The 18,705-nt window shown below is 42.0% G+C and overlaps 1 protein-coding gene across 1 annotated transcript in view; it reads left to right on the top strand.

Moving 5' to 3' along the window:
* Positions 1–205: 205 nt before the first annotated feature.
* LOC126343335 (lysosomal-associated transmembrane protein 4B-like) overlaps positions 206–18,705 on the top strand; it is a 90,501-nt gene continuing 72,001 nt past the window's right edge. Inside the window, exon 1 of the mRNA XM_050001930.1 lies at positions 206–416. The gene's annotated coding sequence lies outside the window, so the exon portion shown is untranslated. The remainder of the gene's footprint in view (positions 417–18,705) is intronic.

The following is an 18,705-nucleotide window of genomic DNA, read 5'->3' as shown; positions in this document are numbered from 1 at the left end:
TAGTAGTTTGCAATTTCCTCCTGTTCTCTTCAGTAATCAATTTATCTGAATCGGCAACCGAAATCTGTGCAGTGCGAGAATAAGAACCCGACGCCATCACGGCCCAGAGACCAATAGACTATTAGGTGAGATCATAATCTAGTGGAAGGGAGGACGGTGACCGGCAGTACTCGCTTATTTCTTTCATTTCAACCCCTCTGAGGCGATGGACAATCGAGGCGCAAAGCGACGCACGCAGCGGTTCGCGGTGCCCCGGCTGATCTGCTTCTGCGGCCATGTGAACGCCGGGTGCCGGCCGCCCCAGTCGGTTGACCCGCCTGAGTTGGGAGCGGCTGGCAGCGGTCCGCAGTCCAGCACGAGCCGCCGAGCCGAGCCGACCACGCAGCGTCTCGCAGCTCCGCGCCACTTGTTGACAAGTGAGTAAGCGGCCGCTTTTCCGGTGCTCCTGTTACGCGACCACGCAGCGGTCGCCTCATCAAGGCCGTGTCCAGCACTGGTGGGGCTCAAGCGAGTGGTATCAGGCTTAGCGAGGTTCTCCGAGGATGGCAACAGGACGAAGGCATCGTCTCGTACAGGGGTACACTTCACTACGTGGCACGCAGTAAACATGATATTTGCGATTTTTTTTTCTTCCCTTAGAGATGTCTCTGACAGTGTCTTTTGACTCCCAGTCCTTATAATTTAACACAATTTTTCTTTTATTCCTTTCTGATCGAAAATAACAGAACCAGTTCCTGTATCGCTTCGGAAACCATCACTATATTTTATGCCATAACCCTGGGTTCGGTGTGTGGTGGGGAAGGGGTGAAGTGGACTGCGGTAGTCGGCGTGGGGTTGTGGACCACTGCAGCGGGGACGGAGCCTCTCCGTCGTCTCTACATCCCCGGTTAAAATACAATAAAATGTGTTATGACCCATGCACGTGCACTAAAATGGCCTATGATGCTTGTATACTTTTCATTCGTACGCCGCACGGTCTGTCTTGGTTTCGCATGTGCTGTACTCCATTGTACAGGTTGGTTCTAATGAAACTTCCGTGACAGCAGCCAGTGTAAACGCGAAAGTACGTACTATGTTGATACTCAACTGTATTGGTATTATGTTCAGATGGTGCACTAGAATTTGCGGTGTTAGCAGCGTTAGTGTCCTTATTTGCCGTCAGGCGCCGCTACTGGTATGACGATGTTAGGGAGCCTGTATAGGGAGAGAGTGGTCGTAGGTGAAGTTGCCCGTGATTGGTTGATTAGCTTTGGCAGAAAAATGGCGTCAAACGTCTCTCGCGCTTCCTATGTTCGCCGTGCTTCCTATGTTCTCTCGCGCTTCCTATGTTCGCCGAGCTGATTCGAAGTTCAGAGGACTTTTGGAAACGATTAAAAGGGGTTTGAATTATTGAGAGACTTGTTATGCGTTGTGCATGCGTGTTCCATTTAGTTGTATATCGTTTTTAGAACGTAATTAGCGTTTGCGATCTTAAATACGAGTTCAAATAATGAAGCGTTTTGTGATGAAGTCGGTAGGCCTACATGTTTGAAGTAAACACGTTACTAATTGTACAGTATTGTTTTTGACATCTGTAATTCGTTTTGCAGACGTTCGTAAACGATGCCAGGTTGTGCTGCATTTGGTTGTTCCAATAGAGGCGAAGGTGGATTTCCCATGTTAGCATTTCCCACGCAATGCAGAAAGACGAAAGCAGAGGGCAGTCGCAGTCAACAGGGCTGACATAAATCAAACAGGAGCCTTGTGGAAACCAACCAAGTACTGTTATCTACGCGAAGTAAGTCGTTTTTGCTTTTTACTACATATAAAACAGCTTGCAATATACATAGTTAAATTTCAAAACAGACCTGTAAATTGGCTGTGTGAAAATTATTATAACACATTACTCTTATAAACAAAGGCATTTAGCGAATGATTCCGTCATATTGTCTTGTGCTTTTGATTCGGTGATTGTGTACTCCACTACTGGCCATTCAAAAGTTCCGTCCGCAGATTGGCAGAAAAATGGCCACCGTATCGTCCGGTTGACCACTCTCTACCTATACAGGCTATCTAGACGATGTGAAACACAAGCGCCAGTGTGCATTGCATTTGCAAGCAGCCAGCATGGCACTGGACAGGATGAGCTTTGAAAACTGTTTCCTTTTTCAAAACAACAGTTGTAGTATATACGATTTCAGTCTTTCTCGGCGTATTCCACTGATGAATTCTTCTCGGGTTATCAGCCGAGTGGTGGCGTCGTCTTGTCGCAACGTTTCAACGAATTTCGTACCCATCATATCCGTCAGAAGTAGTAGTGGTACCGCTCTTGGAGAGTATCGATGCATTAAACCAGTACGGAGAGATTCTCTTCCTGCCCTGGGGTTGGACAACATGATTCGGAAGTTCGAAATAACTGGAGATTTGGTAATTACTTCTGGGAGAGGCTGACGGTCAGTTGCCCCCAAAAATTGTTGAGGTTGATGTTGTTGCGATGGCTGAGAATGGTGGACGCAACGTGCGATCTTCACGAAGTGTACAACCTGCGTAGCGTCAGCTGAAGATTCCACGGTTCGACGTTCGAAAAGTGCTGCGAACAGTAATATTGTGAAATGGTACTAATCCAGGCTGTCGTGGATGCAGGTAGTCGTCGCATCGAGCAACGTTTGTAACTTCGCAGGTAAACTGGAGCGCTATTAACAAATGTTACCCTCTCATGTGAATATTAAAATGTGTTTCTTTGAATGGTTTATTGCTCACTTCTCTTCGCCATGTGCCTACAAATGATTCTATAAAGTTCCGTTGCCCTACAGTTACTCGTTTCTCGTGGGGGCCCTCTCAAGCACCCAAATTTTAGTTATAACCTCCCTATAAATGCGTGTGATTTCTCAAGTACATTTCACTATCAAACGTGTATACCGAAATCGACAGAGTTTATTTCACGAATAGCGTACAGGCTGAGGTAATCGGATAATGCAATACGTGGCGGCCGCTTGTTTCTAAGGTGTCAATAACACGAAAGTAAAGAAAACCTTCGTGAGCCAGAAGTTGATAAATTTGGTTTTGTTAAGTTGTGTCCTACATACCGTAGAATAATGTAAGTCATGTGTCATTTTGGTCGGAAGAATAATTTCGCTGAATCATTAATTTAACTAAGTCACGGTATAGGGAGCACATTGTGCTCATGTGACAGCTATCTAGATGGTCGTAAAACAATAAATTGGTAGCCAAGATCGCAGGAATTCTTTTTATTCCATGATTACCGGTTTCGGTGAAACTAAAGCCGTCATCATCGGATCTTAGGACACATACAGGTTAAAACATCAATGCAAACAGTGGTAATAGCACAACGTCAAGGCAACATCAAGGCAAACAATGGTGAATAAAAAGAATCCGTGCGATCTTGGCTACCAGTTTATTGTTTTATAAGTAGTGTGTGTGTGTGTGTGTGTGTGTGTGTGTGTGTGTGTGTGTGTGTGTGTGTGTGTGTGTTTCTAGAGACGAAAGGGGAAGGGAGATTGGTGTTTAATGTCTTGACGATGACGAAAACAAGCAGGACGGCAGTCTTGTGAGGGTTTACCACTGCGCCACGTTGTTCTGTTCTCAAGCTTGAGTCACTAACGTAAATTCAGCGCCAAAAAAAAAAAAACTTGCTAACAGGGCCTGAAAAAAACCTCTGCAAGGACTATCGAAACGTTGGTAGTATAGTTGCTTTTAAGCGCGTCGTAATAAAAAAATTAATTTTATTCAGATAAAATTCTATGTTTACACGATTTATCGCCAACTGAAATGCATCATAAGTTTCTAAGCTTATTTATAGCAGTGTGTTCGTGAGGCTCAACAGCTGAAATAATTCAGGAACATAATGAACGACGTTAACACAATCACTGTCGGAACATTTTGACACGTTTATTAATATGACCGGTTTCCAGATTTTCCATCTCGATGAGACGTTTCCTTTACTACAATAAATGAAAGAGCCAGTAAGAACATATAGTACTAAACCTTCAAATTGCCAGTTACAATATGTAGACGCTCACGTGCTTCGTTATGTTGAATACTGAAATATTGAGCAAAGTGACACATTGGAGCTTGAGTGCCGTTTTTGTGTGTTTTGTATATTTTGTGCTGTTGTTTTTGTGTATTTGTCTATTACATCACACATAACTACGATGTAATGTAAAGTGTATGTGTGAAACCCTGGTCCGATGTAAGGGAGGGCTTGATTAGCCCTAATCAGACCAAGTTAATAAATAATAGAAAGGATGACAAATTTCCAGCTACATCGAAGTCATTAGACGCGAGTGGTGTATCTGCGAATGAAGAACAAATGGAGAATAAGTAAGGATGATCAAGTAAATGAGTATGGTATGCTCAATACTAGCCCATTGCCTTCGTCAGTGCTTAGATTCAGTTGAAACTACGTTCGGTAAGCATACAGCGCCCCTTATTCCAAGTTACTACACCGCCGTGACCAGTGCATACTGGTGTGTAATTCCCATCACGAACTTAAATAGGAGTATTACATGTGCTGGTGGTGAATGGTCGTTCTGCGACCATACGAAGAAGGAACTAAATAATGTAGAAATGATTATTTTGTGGTATGTGTGATTTCAAAACGCAATTTAAGTTCTGACATTTACACGTCGATAATGCTCCGGAATGGTCAAGTAGCCATAAGGCAAATTTGAAGTTAATGAATCATCTCGCGTTACTCAGCCACTTTTTTTCGTTTAGCTCCGTTGTTGTAGTAATAATCTTAAAATAAAATAAGATCAGTTTAAGAGTAATAAACGTGATGCTTATCTTCAAGGTCAGGCTTCCGATCACGCCACATAATATACTTCAGGTAACAAAACTTTGCTTAGTTTTTCGATTGCAGTTTTAGCTGAGACCTTAATGACGAGACCCTCACTGCCCCAACCAGTCATAATCAACTTGCAGTAGCGCAATTCCATTCTGTTTCAAGTTTTGTTTCAAGTTTTGTTTCGATCTCGCTTCTTTCACGTCAGTATACCGGGTGATCAAAAATTCAGTATAAATTTGAAAACAGAATAAATCACGGAATAATGTAGATAGAGAGGTACAAATTGACACACATGCTTGGAATGACATGGGGTTTTATTAGAAGCAAACAAATACAAAAGTTCAAACAATGTCCAACAGATGGCGCTTCATTTGATCAGAATAGCAATAATTAGCATAACAAAGTAAGACAAAGCAAAGATAATGTTCTTTACATGAAATTCTCAATATGTCCACCATCATTCCTCAACAATAGCTTTAGTCGAGGAATAATGTTGTGAACAGCACTGTAAAGCATGTCCGGAGCAATGGTGAGGCATTGGCGTCGGATGTTGTCTTTCAGTACCCCTAGAGATGTCGGTTGATCACGATACACTTGCGACCTCAGGTAACCTCAAAACCAATAATCCCACGGACTCGGGTCTGGGGACCTGGGAGACCAAGCATGACGAAAGTGGCGGCTGAGCACACGACCATCACCAAACGACGCGCGCAAGAGATATTTCACCCGTCTAGCAATACTTTCTTTTTGTTCTAATAAAACCCCATATCATTCTAAGCACGCGTGTCAATTGTTACCTCTCTAATTATTCCGTGGTTTATTAAGTTTTTAGATTTATACTGACTTTTTGATCACCCGGTATATTGCACTAAACCTGTCAGATTTAACAAACATTGAGTGTATACTGTAATGAAGATCTGTATCGAGCTGTATTTAACTTGCGAGAAAGATTTAATACATACAGAAACGTTATTAATTTACAGTGTTAATAATTGAAATGAATAACACGACGTCTATTAGAAGCATAGGGTTAAGGGAGACGGATGATTTCAGAAACTGAACGTATATGAATCAGAAAGTTCTTCGCTCATCACAGCAGCAATTTAATACTTAACATTCTTGATAATAACAGGTTTTCAATATCCGACCAATATTAAATCTCTATTCATTCATTACTTATAATGTAACCTTTTATGAATCGTTGCTAATAGATTTATGTTAGAAACGATTGGCTACTTAATTTACTGTTTCGTACATGAGCCCCGGGAATGCGGCAGTAATAGTAGTCAAGAGGAGGGAAGCAGAGTGATGCTTTAAGTGGCTCTACGTTAAGTACCAGAATAACGTAAATAAAGCCATCTGGACAGTGAAGCTCCGGCAGTCAAACCAGCAACACAGCAGAGCTCATCACACACTGCCTTGAAATAAAAGAAAACGGCGTGGGAAATCTCATATTTAGCTTATATTTCTCTCCTCTTCCCCAACACTCATTTCCGTACACTCCTTCGCAAAAGTGACTTAATAAATTTTACATGATGTGCCACTCTCCTAAAAGAGATAAACACATGGAGCTCTTTCACTGCACATTTGTGAATCGTCCGTGCTTTGTTCAAATGGCTCTGAGCACTATGGGACTTAACTTCTGATGTCATCAGTCCACTAGAACGTAGACCTACGTAAACCGAACTAACTTAAGGACATCACACATCCATGCCCGACGCAGGATTCGAACCTGCGACCGTAGCGGTCGTGCGGATCCAGACTGTAGCGCCTAGAACCGCTCCGCCACTCCGGCCGGCCGTGCTTTGTAATGTTTGTCGTGAAACGCAGTTACGAAGCACGATTTGGAAAACATTTGCCAACCTTGTGAAGACCGTGAATAGATACAAGCTAAGGGCGGTCCGTCTCAAATTTTTGGGAACAGTCGTGATTCGCAAGGTAATTGTGCCGTAACATTTCGTCTTCTGTATCCTATCCCTTTACATTCATGCTCACCCACACAGAAAGAGAGTAATGTCTGTTTCATATATCATTTGTGTACCCGTTTAGCTGTTCGGAGAGGGCTCCTGTACATTTGTCTTTTACAGACACTCACTCCTCAACAGTACTATGCACCAGGCGAAATTTTTTTTAACTTAATGTTGGCAGAAATGTATGGCTCGCTAGTTTCTCTTTATGTTGCCTTTGACAGTGCCTCTTTATTTCCAATCCTTCGCATTAAATTGAGCTACCAACTATTTACGCGCAAGCTAATCTCAGTTTCCCACATAGAGGATATTATTGGGAGGAGCAGTCGATAACGTAAGCTTTGGTTGTATGTGCGGAAAGAGGACAACGGGAGGAAGCCTTCGGGAGGAGAGGAGGGGACCACAGTAGCCTGTACTGGCAATGGCAGCACCCAGTGTACGTGTGTGTGTCTGCATTTTTTGTGTCAGGAGCCAGATCGTAACCTTGCCCTTCAGAACAAGTGACCCATATATGTTGGCGATAACAGTTTAGTAGCGCCTGTGCTCTCAGACTTCATTTATAGAGGCGATTTACTGCCTCTCGCCAGAACAAGTTAATACAAATCCTTCTTTTATTCTACTGTTCATCATGTAGATTACCAATGCTATTGCTTTCCCTATTTAAAAAAGCTAAAGATATGTTTCCTTCTCGATAAATATAAAACAACGATTTTTCCAGTAAGGTCATCACATATGAGCTATTGACAGGGTGAAAGTAAGCGTATGCAAACAACCTGTTTCGTGCTACCTGTACCTTCTTCTGATTCTTCATGTGGTAAACAACTCATTTCAGAAATGGTGATTCAGTGGATCTTTTTGTGGTAAAAACGCAGCAAAAATTAGGGTTTAACATTCCGTCGACAATGAGATCATCACAGACGGAGAATAAGTCCATACTGGAGAAGAGTGAAAAAAGAAATCAGTCATTTTTCTATTGAATTTTTCCAGATATCGCGTAATGTTATGAATTTGTAGTAGTTTCTCTCTACTCTATATATAGTTCTGTTCTATCTAAAATTTTCGAAAACAATAAGTAATAGGAAAAATACTTATGACTGCGTAATGTGAGTGTGTAATGTGAAGTGAATATAAACGAATCGTTGCATATCAATTCTGATTGATAGTACAAGTGATTGATGAAATATGAAACTAGATCACTATGGGCCGTATAATCATCACAAAGTATTTTCCATTTGCTGTTATATTATTTAAGTAGCTGTTACCCGCTACTTCGCTTGCGTACCAGTGGTTTTGTTACGATGAGCGGTGGTGTGTAAGCAAGCTAGTAATTTTACGAGACGTCTGCGTATGTAAAGAGACATACGTATAAAAATGTACGCAGTACCGGGATGTAGGTACATAGTGAATGTTTCTTACTTTGCTGCATGTCGCATCTAAAAGCATGCATTATATTTCATAATTATATTTTAAAAAGTCTAGATTCTTTACATTTGCTCTGAACTAGAGTTTTTAGGGGTTCTGACTCACCTAGTACTGGATCTGAGATAATGCCACCGGAGCGATAGATAACATCCGCTTCTTCCTTCTATTTTAATATCTTAAGGTGACTCTATGGCGATTAATTAATGATTAACATAGTCTTTTCATAGATCATAATCAAATGCAGCCTCACCGAAAGCCACCCACGTTCTACACGTAAAGATACGACTCTCTGTGTGTCGTTGTGCCTTTAAATGTCGCCGTCGTTGTGGGTCTTCGAGCGTGTTGCAAGCAGTGGGAGGCGCGTGAGCTCAGCGTCTGAAATGAGGCTCGCTCGTGACTGTTCTAAGGCCTCTGTATCTCTTAAGGCTACCCGACGTTCTGCATCCAATTTCCGGCGGACGCGAGATTGCTCTGACGTTTGTTGGATTCAAGCAACTTTGGCGACCTTAGCTGTCTTAGATCTACGTGCTAATTCAGGCTTACGTTTGCGAGGCATATAGTAATAGTATTCAGTGTGGTTCTCCGCTTACAGTCTGATTTTATTGTTGTATCTCCACCAAAGCTCTCTAGCTATGACAGCTGTTGTAGAAACTTAATATCAGAAACCAAGCCCACAATAACATTGGATATACACTGTCGGGGAATAATCTAGAGACACTAAGAGTCGCCGACCATCGTAACAGCTTCAACTGTCTGCCACTCGCGTATATCGTATGCAAAATGTTAACAATACTCATAAACTTCCTAAAATAGCCTATGGTCTTCCTCAGGGTTGAAGGTGTTCAACTTCAAATGGCTCTGAGCACTATAGGACTTAACATCGGAGGTCATCAGTCCCGAAAACTTAGAACTACTTAAACCTAACTAACTTAAGGACATCACACACATCCATGCCCGAGGCAGGATTAGAACCTGTGACCGTTGCGGTCGCGCGGTTCCAGACTGTAACATCTAGAACCGCTCGACCACTCCGGCCGGCAAAGCTGTCTCCATACCAAATACCATCGGAATCGGTTAAGCGATAGACTCATGACATATAACAGAGTGAGCTACTTTCGCAAATTAGTAAAACTGGAATTAGTATGGAAATACTGATTAAACACGTTGAGAATTGAATAAACATTGTATTAATTACGTTGAGTCATATAAGTCATTAAAAGCTTCTTCTCAATATGATAAATTCAAAAGTTAAAGAACAAATACCTTTTTCAAAGGGTAAATATTTTTTCCTTAATTTGCTTAATATTCTTCAAATCAATAAACATCTTGTATTATACAATTTACAAAGTAACCTATTTTCTTCAACAGAGATCAACCTTTCTCATGTCAAACTTCATTGATATCGGTTCTGTGGTTCAGTGGCGAAAACATAACCAACACTTACTTTCGCATTTGTATTATTAGTATGAAGTATGGATTGGTATCAACTAAACACCTTGAATATTGTGTAAACATTCTATTCTAGCTGTTACCCACGGCGTAGTTTGCTTATCAGTAAAATTAAACTAAATTCGTATATCACTGTATTGCCCGGAGGGCCTTGATTCGGAAGTTCCAGAGTTTATTACATGTCTTCTTATTTGACAGCACTCCGATGACTTACACGTCAATGACGACGAAATGATTATGAAGACAAAGCACATATCCAAAGCGAGAGAAACAAAAAACCAAATCCCGACCTCGGTGGGAACTGAATCCGGGAATACGTGGTGACGGCCGCTGTGACCGAGTGGTTATAGGCGCTTCAGTTCAGACCCGCGCTGCTGCTACGATCGCAGGTTCGAATCCTGCCTCGGGCATGGATGTGTGTGACGTCCTCAGGTTAGTTAGGTTTATCAGTTCTAAGTCTAGGGGACTGATGACCTCAGATGTTAAGTCCCATTGTGCTTAGAGCCATTTGAACCATTTTGGAATCCGTGGTCGTGAAACAGCAACGCCAACTGCGTGATCACGTGCTTTTCACGCACATTCGACGCAAGAAAGCAATTTTAAGGGAATATGGCGCTCAGCGCCTAAAAAATGACTCTGTGAATAATGATAAAAGGGAAGTATGGATTAAACACGTAGAGTATTATATAAACATTGTATTCATTACGCTGAGTCGTGGTGAAACAATAAAAGCATTTTCACAAGTATGATAAAGTTCAGAAGGCAAAGAGCAAATAACTTTTTCAAAGAGTAATTATTGTTCCGAGTTTCACATTATATTCTTTAAATCAAAAAATGTCATACTGCACACTTCCTAAAGTATTCTGTGTTCTTCTTCGGCAGCCAAGCTATTTCCAATGCCAAATTTTATCAAAATCGATTCAGCGGTTTAGTCGTGGAAGCATAACAGAATTAGTTTCGCATTTATCGTATTAGTAGTAGTAATAGTAGGAGTAGTTGGTTTGTTCTCATACTATTGCCGGTGTTCATGGCATCGTCTCCATAGATACGTTAGAAGCAGATCAGGTGATTATGTAGGATCCAGTACTTTGAAGCGAATATAGAAGCAAGTGAAATGTGCTGCTTCTGATGTATGTTACTAATACTGATGGATACACTACGAAATGAATAGGCATTAGAGAGTGGGAGAGATGAACAAAGTGCTCTGAAAACAGCTACCAGAAGAATTACTATGACCGCGGTGTGGTGTTTCCTATCACGAATCAGAAAAATGGGAACAGCATGTTAGCTAACCGAAACAACAAGAAAAAATCTATACAGTTAATGCTACATATGACACTACTGCAAGTTAATACGGTAACAAGTCCTACATGTTGCAGAATACCTTGCTATTAAAAGAGCAAGTGTGATCAAGAAATTATAAATATGATAGACAGGTTTCGAAGAAAGAGTTCTGGGCATAATTAAAAAAAGACTGGTTAATTCCTAAGAAAAAAACCATAAACTCAATACACTTGATTAAAATATTACATAAACCGTTCATAGGAGTGGGAATTTTATAATGGCCACATTGCACATGTGAGTCCTAAAAGGGTAAGCAGTCGACTCTTCTGTTCGTTTCTCAACAAGGCAAGCAAAGAGATAGAGCAGATTAATTGTAAAAAGTTGGAAGATCACTGGAGGATAACCATAAACACATTCCGCTCAAGAAGAAACTCCAAAGACGTGTTGGTTTCCAATAAATTCCAAAACTAAAAACTGACAAAACATAGACTAAACCGAGGAAAGAAGAGCCAGGGCAATGTATGCGGGAATAATGAGTTAATGTTAATACCCAGGCGCAGTTATAGGGGCCGCGAGGGGTAGCCGGTTGGTCTGAGGTGTCTTGTCGCGGTCCCGGCGGCTCCCCCAGTCGGAGGTTCGAGTCCTCCCTCGGGAATGGGTGTGTGTGGTGTCCTTAGCGTAAGTTAGTTTAAGTTAGATTAAGTAGTGCGTAAGCTTAGGGACTGATGACCATAGCAGTTTGGTCCCATGAGACCTTAGCACAAATTTCCAAAAGCAAAAGGGAAACGTTGATTTGAAATAGTGTGGTCCAACACGAAAAGAAGAAGAAGAAGGAAAGGAAAAATACGTGCATTAACTCATTCACATTGCTACTAACAACTGTGATACTTTGGCACAAACCTGACTGACAATAAGCTTTTATTTTCACCAAGAAATCAAACCTTAAACGCTTCTATTGCAATTTTTCCATCACCAAACAATAATGAAAACGTGTGTGGTCTGACTTAAACTGTTGTCAGTAGACTAACGAAAGCAAATACTTTTGTTAAAATCTGTTGAAAAAGTCACACTTCAGAAATTTAATTTCCGTATTCAAGGTAATCAGTTGTTGCTGAATATTTGTTTACAACCAACCATGGGTTCAAAAAATCAAATGGCTCTGAGCACTATCGGACTTAACATCTGTGATCATCAGTCCCCTAGAACTTAGAACTACTTAAACCTAATTAACCTAAGGGCATCACAAACATCCATGCCCGAGGCCGGATTTGAACCTGCGACCGTGGCGGTCGCGTGATTCCAGACTGAAGCGCCTAGAACCGCTCGGCCACACCTGCCGCAACTAACGGTGGGAATTTGCTTCTGGAGCCGTTTATCCATTTACAACTACGTACTGGATCCTACCTAGTCTTATATAGCATTGCCATCACGATAAGCGAAGATCTATGGAGACGACTTTGTGTTGCAGAATGGTTCGACGTAGGGAATCGTTGAAACCCAAAAAGCACTGCTCGTACCAGAGAATGTTAAATATGATGCCATTGTTTCAATAGACACGAATGGGAGCTGAACAAGGTTTACTCGTCCTGTTTAAAGCCTATCTTACACCGCAAGTCAGGCGCAAGCTAATACTGAAAACTCCTTATAATAGTCAAAGGTTTCCGGCGGATCGGGAGTGAGAATGACGGTCTGTGACACAGCCCCAGCACGTGTCATCGCTCCACATGCAGCTGTGTCCAGCAACGCCTCTCAAACTATGGCTTCTCTTTCTGCCGCGCAGAGTGGCCGCGCGGTTATAGGTTCCTCGTCACTGATTGCACAACCTCTTCGGTTGGAGGTTCGAGACCTCTCTCGGGCATGTGTGTGTGTTTGTTCTTAACGTAAGTTAGTTTAAGTTAGTTTAAGCAGTGTGTAAGTCTAGAGACCGATGACGTCAGCAGTTTGGTCCCTTAAGAACACACACACGCACGCACGCACGCACGCGCGCGCGCTTCCCTTTCTCCTCCGTAGCTTTAAGCTTCTGCTTAAAATTCTGAATAATTAATTCTGTCATATTATTCATATTATTCCTTGTTGTTGTTGTGGTCTTCAGTCCTGAGACTGGTTTGATGCAGCTCTCCATGCTACTCAATCCTGTGCAAGCTACTTTCATCTCCCAGTACTTACTGCAACCTACATCCTTCTGAATCTGCTTAGTGTATTCATCTCTTGGCCTCCCTCTACGATTTTTACCCTCCACACTGCCCTCAAATGTTAAATTTTTCATCCCGTGATGCCTCAGAACATGTCCTACCAACCGGTCCCTTCTTCTTGTCAATATGTGCCACATACTCCTCTTCTCCCCAATTCTATTCAATACCTCCTCACTAGTTACGTGATCTACCCATCTAATCTTCAGCATTCTTCTGTAGCACCACATTTCGAAAGCTTCTATTCTCTTCTTGTCCAAACTATTTATCGTCCATGTTTCACTTCCATACATGGCTACACTCATTACAAATACTTTCAGAAACGACTTCCTGTCACTTAAATCTATACTCGATGTTAAAAAATTTGTCTTCTTCAGAAACGCTTTCCTTGCCGTTGCCAGTCTACATTTTATAACCTCTCTACTGCCGGCCGCGGTGGTCTAGCGGTTCTAGGCGCTCAGTTCGGAACCGCGCGTCTGCTACGGTCGCAGGTTCGAATCCTGCCTCGGGCATGGATGTGTGTGATGTCCTTAGGTTAGTTAGGTTTAAGTAGTTCTAAGATCTAGGGGACTGATGACCACAGATGTTAAGTCCCATAGTGCTCAGAGCCATCTGACCCTCTCTACCTCGACCATCATGTTATTTTGCTCCCCAAATAGCAAAACTCCTTTACTATTTAAAGTTTCTCATTTCCTAATCTAATTCCCTCAGCATCACCCGACTTAATTCGACTACATTCCATTATCATCGTTTTGCTTTTGTTGATGTTCATCTTATATCCTCCTTTCAAGACACGGCCCATTCCGTTCAACTGCTCTTCCAAGTCCTTTACTGCCTCTGACAGAATTACAATGTCATCGGCGAACCTCAAAGTTTTTATTTCTTCTCCATGGATTTTAATACTCCGAATTTTTCTGTTGTTTCCTTTACTGCTTTCTCAATATACAGATTGAATTACATTGGGGAAAGGTTGCAACCCTGTCTCATTCCTTTCCCAACCGCTCCCTCCACTCTCATAACTGCCATTTGGTTTCTGTACAAATTGTAAATAGCCTTTCGCTCCCTGTATTTTACCCCTGCCACCTTCAGAATTTGAAAGAGAGTATTCCAGTCAACATTGTCAAAAGCTTTTTCTAATTCTACAAATGCTAGAAACGTAGGTTTGCCTTTCCTTAATCTTTCTTATAAGATAAGTCGTAAGGTTAGTATTGCCTGACGTGTTCCAATATTTCTACGGAATCCAAACTGATCTTCCCCAACGTCGGCGTCTACCTGTTTTTCCCTTCGTGTGTAAAGAATTCGTGTTAGTATTTTGCAACTGTGGCTTATTAAACTGATAGTTCGGTAATTTTTGCATCTATCAACACCTGCTTTCTTTGGGATTGGAATTATTATATTCTTCTTGAAGTCTGTGGGTATTTCACCTGTCTCATGCATCTTGCTCACCAGATGGTAGTGGTCTGTCAGGACTGGCTCTCCCAAGTAATTTACTAACAGAATTAACAGTAGTCTATGTAGTTAGTGATAAATCATCTTACATTTCATGAGCTGCTGTAAGCACAGCTCTACATTTTTAATGTACCCTCCAAAAAGTGCTGGTTTGGTCCTTTGGCTTCCTGAAACTTGTGACGAAAGCAGTCGAAAAGAAAATCGCACTGTTCGATAATCTCTCGGCTTGCTATACCTGTGTCACAGCGAACTACTCGATGGCGACCGGATGGATTAGGGACCGCTGGAGGGCACTGATGTTCGTATCCTATTCCTAGCGTATTTTTTCTCTAAATAAGAGTGAGTCAGTACATGTTAAAAAGCGAAGTATTATTACAGGTACCGCCTACTCTTTAGAAATACTGTCGGCAGGAAATCGTGACGTCCACGCCCGGATGATGTTTATTTATGCTGGTGTATGTGCCTGACTATATGGTACATGTTCAGCACCGTCTCATAGCGAAAATCATACTGTGAAATGCTAATGTGCAGTCTCTGTAATATCTTGCTGCTAAAAGGTATGACATAATTACGTCGACAAGAAACCTGTGTGTAACGGTTACTGTTTTGGATATTCATACTCTAAAAGCAGGGCAGTTGACATTAAGTAATCTTAAATTTTACCTCAAAATAGCATCAAGTGGAAGTTCCCTTCGCCATAATCATACAAAACAGAAGTTGGATAGTAATTTTCGGCTTGATTTTCTTCATCGAGATTTGAGATAATATTTCTGAAACGTAGAACATTAAGAGAAATGATGCTGTCGATCATACCACACCGCCCTTGTGTATAAGGATATTTGCATAACAGTAACCCTTCTCCTTCATCGTGTTTCATTTATCGTTCTCTGTGGCCATCCATCTGGTATGATGATCAGCAGCACGGCCTACTAAAGAGACCATCTCTCCATCACTTACTTTAGGTGCATCTTGAACGGAGAAACGTATAAGTGACATTTTACAAGTTTTTGCACATAAGATGCTTTTTTCGTGTCGAGTCGTGCATGTCTGTACTTATATACGGGGTGTAACGAGTATAACTGCTGATACTTTTATATATGGTCCGCAGCTCATTGTCTCGCGGCAGCGTTCTCGCTTCCCGAGCACGGGGTCCCGGGTTTGGTTCCCGGCGGGGTCAGTGATTTTCAGGTGGCTTGACATGACTGGGTATTGTTGTGTCGTTTTTATCGTCATCATTCATCCCAATCACGGTCGGAAGAAGGCAATGCCAAACCACCTCCGCTAGGACCTTCCCTAGTACGGCGGTGAGGGTCTCCCTCATCGTCCCCTACGCTCTTTCAAGCAGTATGGGACATCATCATCATCACCTTAAGAGGGTTATTTTTTCTTTCCACAAAGACGTTACGTAATTTACTACCTGATGTTTTTTGAACAGTCATAACTGCACTGCTAACTGTACTACGCCTGATAGTACAGGATATCTGCTTTGCGTCCAGATGTCCACACTTCATCTAGGGAAAATAAGCATTAATGGCTTGTTCTTGCCACATGTACTTGGGGTACTAATCATAAATAAATCTTGCCCTAGTAACTATATGTCTGAGTCTTCAAATGACGTAAATACTGATGTCACGTTGTTCAGTACACTGTCCTGAGTCACCAATAAATATCTGCACGTATGCTCACTGCCCCCGTATTTCAACCAGTTCTAAACACTACCTAATCCACTATGCTCCAGTGCCTGTGTCTTACATGGCACTAACGATGTCCGAAAGAATAGACGCAACATATATGTTTAAGGTAAGGACGATCAATCGACCACTCAGTGCCGATGAAAACTATTCCCGAGCTCGTAAGTGAATGAGCGCTGCCCCAAGTGTAATGAGAATACCGGGTAAGGGCACTACATCGGTTGTGTGTGGGTAATTTGATAGCTTGGGTCTGACAAGAGGCGTGCTAGTGTGGTTCCTGCACTTGTGATGACCACTGGGTCCGGATGGCGCAGTGATCAGCACATCTGTCCTGTTAGCGGGAGCCCCAGGTTCAAATCCGGATTCGGCACAAATTATCAATTCGAAATAGCTCACGGGTGAACTTCACATGCCAGTCTCCGACGGCCACAATATTTCGGCAAATGACTTCGTCAAGTGTCCTGATGAACTGACAGATGGGGGTCTGGCGCCGCGTTTTTCTCTCCTGCCCTCTCCCTCTGATTGGCCGCTCTATCGGCCATCAGCGCTCAGAATTCCTACCCCCACTCCTCCCACCTCATTCCACCTGCTCCCCCACTCGTCCCCGACGTCGGTTGGACACTGACATCCGGCTGTTCGCCCGAGAACTTTTTCGTCATGAAGCATGCTGGAATAAGCTAAGGAAAAACATCTCAAATTATCAATGCCCAGTAGCAGCGAAAGCCAGTCATTTCTTTGAGTCTTAGCTAACGATTTTTCTATCATGACAAAAGATAAAAACACCTACAGCCGTCCTTATGATTTTATTTTATTTTGTCTCTACCAGTTTTGACGCTTCGTTGCGTCAAAGACATGTTGAAACATATCTTTGGATGTCGTAATTGAATGGTTCTCGTGTCAGTTGACAGTTGATGGTTGGAATGCTGACACATTATCCGCGAATCCAGTAATCCTGCTAAAAGGATGGGCATACAAAACGATTTTTCTGTCTCGTTCCAATAAGAAGCAAGGATATTATGAAAGTATTCTTTCCATGTACTTTCTGCCTCACAGCTGTCCATCACTGAATGGATGGAAGCCACATGTAACTGGCCTTTGAATTTTCTAGGCAGACTGGGTGATTTAAGAAGATTACAATTGTGCTAAACGAAATTCTAGATTTGGATTCTCTTGTTGATCTGCGTCCAATCTGACTGGCGAATGCCCCCAGGTACATCACTTCCGTGATACGATCGAAGGATTATCTCCCCATTTACAACTGCGCGATCTTTCTTAAGGCAGATACAGTCTGTGTTGTCTCGTATACGAAAGTGGCAGTCCAATGCGCTACAACCCCCATGATTTCGCTTAATGCTATCAGTTCTTTCCTAAATGAAGATGATGAGGCCAGTGAATAAGGCACGAGAATGATATTGGTTTTTACGAGTTGAAGTCCGACTTCTTAAAAGTGACTAGGAAAAACACTAGTGACAAATCATCTTATGCCGAGGGTAACAGCAACTTTGTTCTCGCTTCTGGTGGAACTATGTTACTTTGCAGCTCTCTATTAACTCTATGATATATTTCAACAGCTCCATAGTATTTAGTGCTGACCAGTTTGTCACCTTTCTTATCAATGGAGGAAACGGTCCCCGCTTCCGGTCAGGAGTATTTCGCCAAATTGTGCTTTGCCCCTACAAAATACGTTCGTCGCAGTCAGTTCATTTCGTTTTCTGTTCTTTTTCTTTACGTTTCAACGGAATCTTCTCTAAATATCTTGGTACACTATCACACCTCTCAATGAGTCTATTTCTTCGAGTTACGTTTTGAGTTCTATCTTCACCCTGTTCCTGTAGTATGTTAAAGTCCTTCACATGTTACACACAGGGCGATACTAATTTTCTATATTGCTTCTAACTGAGTCGTTTTTTTATATACCTTTGAGTAGAAAATTTCCATTCCCATACTCTCCAGTATGATCTGTGTTCATATCCTTGTTTTTATTTCGATTTCGTCTACATCTCTGTAGCCGATTGTCTTACCATCTAGTGTCTAGTCATTCTACGTCCGTATCGGTGTTGCGTTGAACATTAGTGTTACTGATGGTCATACCTTTCTCTGTACATTACCTGATAAATCTGTGGCCACTGCCATTTTTTCGTCTCGGGAAAACTGTTTCTTCCATCGGTTTAATGCCAAATAGTCGCTCTTTGAACCTTGATGTTTACTATAATTTTGAGTACTTCGCAACCGCCTTTAGTTCCACATAGAAGTCATACTTTTCTTCGGGAAGAGTTTCTTCCATAATCACATGACCATTCAAGACTGTCACTTTGCTTTCCATCGTACAAATGATTAATGCCGATAACTGTGGGATGTCAGTAGCCGTACTGCATCACACAGCGAAACCAATTACTGGAATGACAGCTTCCATAAGGTACAGCCGAGTTTAAATTACAATGTAACCTGTTTCAGCCCAGCAAAGTTCC

Source organism: Schistocerca gregaria, chromosome 1, assembly GCF_023897955.1.
Source record: "Schistocerca gregaria isolate iqSchGreg1 chromosome 1, iqSchGreg1.2, whole genome shotgun sequence".
Lineage (NCBI taxonomy): Eukaryota > Metazoa > Arthropoda > Insecta > Orthoptera > Acrididae > Schistocerca > Schistocerca gregaria.
The sequence above is the reverse complement of the archived record's forward strand: the minus strand, read 5'-3'. Positions and strand labels throughout refer to the sequence as shown.